Source organism: Artemia sp. Qi Xiang Cuo, chromosome 3, assembly GCF_049724085.1.
Source record: "Artemia sp. Qi Xiang Cuo chromosome 3, ASM4972408v1, whole genome shotgun sequence".
NCBI classification, from domain to species: Eukaryota; Metazoa; Arthropoda; class Branchiopoda; order Anostraca; family Artemiidae; genus Artemia; species Artemia sp. Qi Xiang Cuo.
The window spans coordinates 30,106,384-30,113,942 of NC_142796.1; the positions used below are offsets into that span (position 1 = coordinate 30,106,384).

Genomic DNA, 7,559 nt, shown 5'->3' on the forward strand with positions numbered 1-7,559 from the left:
TTTTTTAACATAGTTGAAAGTTCTGGAAATTAGGTCTTTGAGGATGACAACCCCCTCGCAGCCCTCAGGACAAGGGTTATAATTTATGCGCTTGGGGCATATAAGGTGTATATAGAAAGTGTTGTCATAGAAACTCAAAAAGGGCTCATTTGATTGGAAATTGAAAGGGCTAGTGCCCTTTTTAATAGTCAAAAGTGATTGGAAGGCTTGAAATTTTTATAGTAAAGATTGATGTGGGTACCAATTTTTTCTTCCTTTTTTTTGTTTAGACCAGGGGATTTTTTATTGAAAGAACTTCTAAAAAGGCTCATTTGATTGAAAATAGAAAGGACTAATGCCCTTTTTAATAGTCGAAAATGATTGGAGGGCAACTAGTCCTCCTCCCATGCCCACTCTCCCATTTGCCCATTATGTTTAAAAACTAGATGTTGCCTTAAAATTAAATCAAAATGCACTGTGTTAATGCTAATTCTCAATAAGCCATCTCAGCAGTATCCCAATAACAACTGAGGGTATTGTGTTCAAACTTTTGGGGCTACTTCTGCTCTATAAATTTAACCAAATCAAAATAGCATAAGTGTATCCAAGCTATCAAACAAAGTAAACAGATTATTTTTGTAAATGGTATCAAGTTTTCTATTTCAGGTCAACTAGAGGAGGTATGAAACTAAATTAAACACTATTATTTGTGTCCTGATTTTTAAAAGGGTGTATGTTGCTAAAAATTGCTGAAAATTTTTCTCCAGCATACAAATAACAGGCCAAACTATAGTCTTAAAAAAAAGAAAAGATTGAAAGAAATTTTTCTTTTTCCCAGAAAAGACTATGTCAATATAAAACAAACAGAAATTAATTTAAAAAACTTTTTCCACAAAATAAGTTTTTCCAAGAAAAGTAAAGAACTCCATCAAACCAAAATGAGCAAAAATAAAATAAAGTAATCTACCAAGCATGAAACTACCACAAATCACCATTGATAAATAAATGAAACCCAAAACAAACAGAAATTACAGTAAATAACCGAGTCAAACTCAAAACGAGCAGAAATTAACATGAGTAGGGCTCAAAACGCTATGCCTTCCCAAGGCCAGAATATAATTTGCACTTTACTGAAAAAAAAAATACAAATGAATGTGCATTGTCAGTTTAATATACATATACTGATATTTAGTAATCAAAATGTTAATATTATTTGATTTATTAAAGTTATAAAAGTAAAAACATTTATATTTTTTGCTGTTTATACAGTCTAAATAAATAAACAACAAAAAACCTTCTTTAAATTTTGGAATCTTTAAAAATATTTTGTAATTAACCATAGGCCTAGGCAAGACCAGACATCATTAGGTTTAGAATGTAGAAACCCATTTTATCAAAACACAAATGATGTATCAACAGTGGTGTTGTTGAGGGAAAGGGAGGGCAGTTGCCCCATCAATAATTTGGAAAAAACAATAGTTTATTAAGTAGCTTTAAAAATATTTAAAGTTTAAATCTTTAAAGCCTGTTTTAAGTGTAAAATTTGCTCTTTACATTGAGCAGATAATTTTTTTTAAATTAATCCATGCTTGTTTTAACATCAGGAAAACAAGAAAAATAGGGGTCCATTACCCTTCATAATATGTTCAACATTAATATTTGTTCCAAATATACTGTCTTTGAAGCCTTATCATCAAGTAAAAATGTGAGTTTAGTTAATGGCAATATTAAAAAATGTTCTATGCTTCTTATTTCACCACATTTGCTTAGGTCAACTTTTTCCCCTGATTTTTAAGGTGATTTACTTCCTAAAATCTATCAGTTCAAGATTAGATTCTCTTGTTTTACAACTTTCAAAAGTAGAAATGAATACACCCTCAATATCAGCAAATAGGACAGAAATGGAATCACTGAAAAATAAGAAGTTATATAGTGAATTTTATTTCCTGAATGAAAAAGAAATCTTAGCAAAAGAAAATAAGACTTATTAACAATATTTGTACTATAACTAGATAGGTCAAACTGGATGTAGTTTGGTCATGAAATTTGGTAGAGGAGGATCTGCTCCAGGTGCTATTTAATTGTTGTTCTGGCTTCTTGCTATTTTTGCTTTTCTAAATATTTCTTTTAACCAGCTCAAAAAAAATGACATAAATGTTCTGAAAATTATGACTGAAATAGGTTGTATTTCACACAATGCCAGTGCTACTTGTGGGACACTTATGTCTGCATCAGCATGTTTTAGGAAATGTCTGCTGAGAATAGAATAAAGTGAATTTAAAGAAAATACATATACATTTTGTCACAATTTAGAAATTTTGTGGGCTTGTATAAGCAGTACCAGCCTATTCTCTTTTTCTATTGTTATCAATTGTATCACCCAGCACAAGAAAACTGGGCTTTGTTTGTGAATAGAATTATAAACATAAGAACAATATTCAGTGTAACCCCGTCAAGAAATGTAATACCCTGATTTACACAAGAACAAATTTTGTGTAATTTTTATAGAACTTTTGTATATATATATATATATACAAAGGAGATGGAAATTTCAAATTTTAGGAGTCAAGTTTCCCTTCCAATTAGCATCCCTAGCAATTTCTGGATTATTTAAAGTTTCTGCCACAATAAATGCCAAGAATTGTTCAGATTTTCTAGAAATTCTTTGTCAAACAATGCCCCATGGCCAAGCTAGTAATTCCAACTTTACAAAATCTGCTATAATACTTTGACTTATCCTTTATCTTTCTTTAGATAGTGCTATTGTGCAGCCCATGATTTTTGTTTTGGCTTTATGTGGCCTACTGATATACATACTATTTATTAATATAAATAGGCAAACCCACAACAAATCAATTTAATAAAAAATCATAAATAATATTTCAATAAATCATGTATTTTAAAAGTTTAGCACAACAAATTAAATCTTACAGAGTCAAATCTATTCAAAATTACAAGCAAATGAATAGCTTGATACCTGGGGCTATTAGAATAGAACTTGGTTAAATTATGAGATTGAGCATCCTGTGCTGGGTGTAGAGGTTGGGGGAAGTGAAGGGGGATATGTACTGCAGCATTAGTGATGAATCTGGGTGAAAAAAGCCAAGTGTATACAGCATTCAGCTTCACACAATTGAAAGGTTTTTTATGTTATGCTACTGTTGTCTGTAGCTGCTCATTGCTGACAACTTTAGGAAAAATCAAGCATTAGCACTTAATATTTATGATTCTTTAATGTGTGCTTATTGTTTAGGCCTATATTGTATTGCAAATTATTTTTAAATTCACCAAAATGCGTGTTTGTTAAATAGCCTAGGCCTAGTTACTTTTCTTCACTACTACTTGAACTGTATCTACTCTAATTGAACCCTCTCTTGCCTCCCTCAGTATTAATATTGTAGCTACACCCCTGTGTATCAAAGAAACAATTGATGGATAAGCTTACTATTAGGGCTATATACAGGACCATCAGGGGGTGCATTGTCAGAAAGCAATTGTATTTTTTCCAAAAAGCAAAAAATAAAAATATATTGGTAATATGTTAATTTTATTAGCCTAGTACATTTCCTTCAGAAAATCCCAAGGTAAAATTCTACTTTAGTTACTTTTACCTATCTTGGAAAGGGGTGAGGTTAGGAATATGAAACTTTCAGGGATGGGTCTACAGGCTAAAATATGTCCTGGGAAGGTATTTTGAAGTACTTATCTCTTCTCCTTCTCCCTCTAGAGGATCCTGAAATTTGCCTACATGATAGGCCTACATGTATCTATTTAAATTTTGACAAAACAACATTTTACCTTAATTTTCAGTTAGGCCTATAAGATTCTTTTTCTCTGGCTTTAGTTCTGAAAATCCAATTCCTGTTATTTGAGTAGAATTTTAAGCCATATCAATGTTAATTTTCAAAATTAAGGAAATGTATTTGCATATCTTTAAAACTCTATAGGCTAAATCAGGATTGAGCAAAGTTGTGAAGCTGAAAACAATTTTGTTGGACTTCATTTTAAGCAGAAGATCTATATTACAAGGTTTCACTTTTATAACACACAGATTTTTAAATGTCATCAAAGGTCAGGACCCTTTAGAGGGAGAAGGAGTGGAGGTAGGTACTTCAAAATACCTTCCCGGACATGCTTTAGCCTAGTCTGTAGATCTATCCCTGAAAGTTTCATTTTCCTAACCAAACTCCTTTCCAAGATAGCCAAAAGTATCTAAAGTAGAATTTTACCAAGCCCAATTCTATAGGCCTAATGTTAGCTGTGAATTTTGTAACTAGGCCTATGGGCCTAGTTTTCTTTAGAGAAGATGATGAATGTTAGGCTACTAGGCTACATCTTTAATGTTCCTCAAAATATGCTAGGCTAGATTAATTGCTAACCCATTCAAATTTCATATTGATTTCTTAAAGCAGCCTTGTCTGTTTCCTTATTTAAAAGAGCCATGATAAAAATGAAACAATTAATTGAAGATGCTCTTGTAAGATAAGCCTACCAATCACCCTAGGCTACAATTGAAAACAATTTGAAAATGGCATGTGATCTAGTGGACGAATCTACTGAAAACTGATGTGGAAAAGTAGTAAAATATATACTTAAATAATCACCCACGTTGCAAAAATTTAAATTCTACTTCTACACAGTGTTTCAAAGGTTTTTTCGGCATTTTCAGTCTGTTAGCCCTAAAAATCCCTCTTTCTCAACAAAAACCTGTCAATAGTCCCTGCCACAAACAAGAAGTATGTAATGTGATAATACTTCTTGTCTGTGGTCCCTGCCAACGGACAAAATATAAGTAACACAGATGTCCAACTAAAATACTTTTATGGTACCAATCGATTTGCAGCTTGTGGTCGTCAATTCTCAGTTTTTTAGGCTTCTACGGCTTTTAGCATGCATGAACGCTATTATACAGAGCTTAAAGGCACCGAGATGCCCGACACTTTTTTTTAACATAGGATATATAGATGTCTGTACCATTTACTTTTTGTTTGTATCCCTGCCCTGTCGTATGTAATTAAAGTGTTGTGAAATGATGCACAAAATCGTGTGATATTTTTTGTACGGAGGTAGTTACAGATTTTGTTGTACAGATTCAATATTTTTTTAGATTTGAAAAGTGTCTTGTTTTTTTAAACCAAACATATTCAGTTCAGATTGAAAGCCTTGAGTTAATTGAGTGTGACTGAAAATATCACAATGTTTCGTAAGACTGAATCCTGCTGAAAGACGTTGCTTTTTCTGTATTGCTAGATTTGTCGTTTAGGTCACATCCATTCGATTACACAAGCTTTAGGTATAGTCTCAGTGAAGCCCAGGTTCCAAACATCTCAAATAATATCGTGATTGTACCATAAGAAGGGAAATTCTTTACCATGTTATAATGATAGCCACGACCACAGACAATAAATATACAGTTTATATCTTTTATATAAAAATTTATCAAAATTTTTTATTTTTTTTATAAAAAAATAATCTCCCTTTTATCAAAAATTTCATTGCTTTTGGCTTATTGTGAAAATAAATTCAATGGAATTTTTAAAAAGAGCCTAAGACCCTGCTAAATGGGATTGGATCGAAATGTAAATCGTGCATTGACAGATTTAGAATCTTACGAAAACTATAAACTATTGCGATTCAGTTAATTTGAGCTGGTTTTGTAGATATATCTTGTACAATCTGCCAGGTAATGAATGATACATGCTTTTCCATAAGGAGAAAATTGATGATATGGTACGTAAAGGACCAAAGTTATCCCTAATATGCTTCTTCCTGGTTGGTGCTGAACGCTCATGTAAACTAATAAAATCACTAGAGTACACATAATACAACTGTTTTGCAATGACGAACAAATTTTGTTATGTCCAAACGCAGAAAAAGTAAGTGGCTTTGCCTTCTAGGACGGGTTTGCTAATTTAGTTTGTGCGGGAGAAATACCCATACAAGATAACAATTTGTGTTTAACAGAAATTCATTGAGATATAAGCTCTCAAAATAAATTCTTTAATTAATCCAGTGGACCAATTTCAAAAACCAGATAGAGTTTGTATAAAACGGGAGTTTAGTGACAAAAAATTTTAAAAGTTGAATAAAAAGTGCCCTAAAGGACCTAAGCTGACCCTGATAGGCTTACCGAGGGGATTAAAATCTTGGGTACAACCACTACAGTCTATCCTCACTTAAAATGCCCCCCTCCCACATGGCAGAAAAATTGGGTAAATACTTTTAAATATATTTCGTATATTTTTAAATTCAGAGTTTTCTTGCTTTTACTTGAAAAAACATTGTTTTCTCAAAGCATTAAAATGTTTAAGAAGTTAAATCGATCAATTTTCGTATATTCAAACACACATAGAAAGAATTAGCAAGAAATGCTGCGTTTCAATAATATGAATTTTACTCGGCCAAGTGTTTTGCTACTGTAGTTGATATTTGCATAGCAGATATTATGGATTATACCTACTAATATGTAAATAGGTAATAAAATTCTTTGAATCAAAGTTTGAAAATAAGGGAAAAACACTAACAATTAAAACTTTTTTGTCTCAAAAATTCCGAATGCTTGAATCTAAAGACAGAAAATCTCCAGACATGTCAAATATTCCTTGTCCTTTTTCAAAAAAATGGATCACACAATATAAAAAAGGATAAATCCCTCGAAGGGGAAATATTATCATAGGCAGCGCAATAGCGCTGCCTAAGTAAAGAACGATGTTGGCACAATGTATTATCTGTTTGTTTGTTTTTCTTGGTTTTAGACCAGGGCACTTCGTGTTGAAAGAGTTGTCGTAAAAACATTGGAAAGGACTTCAATTGGAAATTGGAGTGGCTTGTGCCCTTTTTAATAATCGAAAGTGATTGGAAGGCAACCAACACCCCTTCCACGCCCACCATTTCCCCAAACACATCCAGTCAAAATTTTGAGATAGCCATTTTGTTCAGCGTAGTTGATTTCCAGATAGAAAATATGTTTTTGAGGAGGACACTCCCCCACAACCTTCAGGGAAAGGGTTTTAAGTTATGCCCTGGGGGCACATAATAACGATATTGGCACAATGTATTATTTATTATTTTTTCCTTTATACCAGGACACTTCGTATCGAAGAAGTTGTCGCAGAAACTTCGAAAAGAGCTCATTCAATTGGAAATTTGAGTGGCTTGTGCCCTTTTTAATAGTCGAAAGTGATTGAAAGGCAACTAACACCCCTTCCACGCCCACCATTTCCAAAAACACGTCCAATCAAAATCGTGAGATAGCCATTTTGTTCAGCGTAGTTGATTTGCAGATATAAATTATGTTTTTGAGGAGAACACTCCCCCACAGCCCTAAGGGCAAGGATTGTAAGTTATGCCCTGGGGGCATATAAGGTTTTTATAGTAAACTTTGTCGTAGAAACTTCAAAAGAGGCTCCTTCGATTGGAAATTCAAAGGGCTAATTCTCTTTTTAATAGTCAAAAGTGAATGGAGGGCAACTAACAACCCTTTCACGCCCACCTTTTCGCCAAACACATCCAATCAAAATTTTGAGATAGCCATTTTGTTCAACGTAGTTTTAAGTTATGGAAATTAGGTCTTTTGAGGA

General features: G+C 32.8%; 1 protein-coding gene across 2 annotated transcripts in view; it reads right to left on the reverse strand.

Moving 5' to 3' along the window:
* LOC148953984 (retinol dehydrogenase 11-like) overlaps positions 1-4,603 on the reverse strand; it is a 36,454-nt gene extending 31,851 nt beyond the window's left edge. The window contains exon 1 of one of the 2 annotated variants that reach the window (XM_089085727.1): positions 4,588-4,603. The gene's annotated coding sequence lies outside the window, so the exon portion shown is untranslated. Of the gene's footprint in view, positions 1-4,571 lie in introns of both variants that reach the window. The other variant, XM_089085726.1, reaches the window with a different exon arrangement.
* Positions 4,604-7,559: the final 2,956 nt, after the last annotated feature.